Raw genomic sequence first — 504 nt, forward strand, 5'->3', positions numbered from 1 at the left:
GAACAATCACCTGCCACTAGCTTCCATTAGTGTGTCCCCACACAGACACGGCTCCCAGCATTACTAGAAAAGCTCAAACAAAAGCTGCATCCATTATTCCAGCAGCTGTACACTCACCTGCCGGCGCCAATTCAGACTTGTTAATGAGGTGCAGCAGTTTTTTTTTTTTGTTTTTCCTCTTTTTAGAAATTCTTTTAGACATTCAAAGATGTTCTGCAGAAACACAGAGCTCCATAGAGAAGATTTGACAAATGAGGATATTGGAGATGTCGTCGTTTACAGTGGAAAAACGGATGAGAGTCGTGGTCTGTGCCTCTGAGTGCGTCGCCCGACACCCCGTGCAGATGACAGACTCTGTCAAACAGGTTGGAGGGTGTGGATCAAAAGACAACGTGCATATATTAGGGCTTCAGAGAACGTCCCAGAATGATCAAACAGAAAAGCGTCACCTCACAATGGTGAACATGCAGCTTCCCCCTCGGGGGTTTGAGCACTGCATGGCAA

General features: G+C 46.4%; 1 protein-coding gene across 2 annotated transcripts in view; it reads right to left on the minus strand.

Moving 5' to 3' along the window:
* The window catches only part of raver1 (ribonucleoprotein, PTB-binding 1), an 8796-nt gene that overhangs the window by 531 nt on the left and 7761 nt on the right, over positions 1–504 (minus strand). The window contains exon 15 of one of the 2 annotated variants that reach the window (XM_024272850.2): positions 38–336. The exons of the other annotated variant lie outside the window; for it this stretch is intronic. The gene's annotated coding sequence lies outside the window, so the exon portion shown is untranslated. Of the gene's footprint in view, positions 1–37; positions 337–504 lie in introns of those variants that run through there. 2 annotated transcript variants of the gene reach the window in all.

Source organism: Oryzias melastigma, linkage group LG8 (genome assembly GCF_002922805.2).
Source record: "Oryzias melastigma strain HK-1 linkage group LG8, ASM292280v2, whole genome shotgun sequence".
Lineage (NCBI taxonomy): Eukaryota > Metazoa > Chordata > Actinopteri > Beloniformes > Adrianichthyidae > Oryzias > Oryzias melastigma.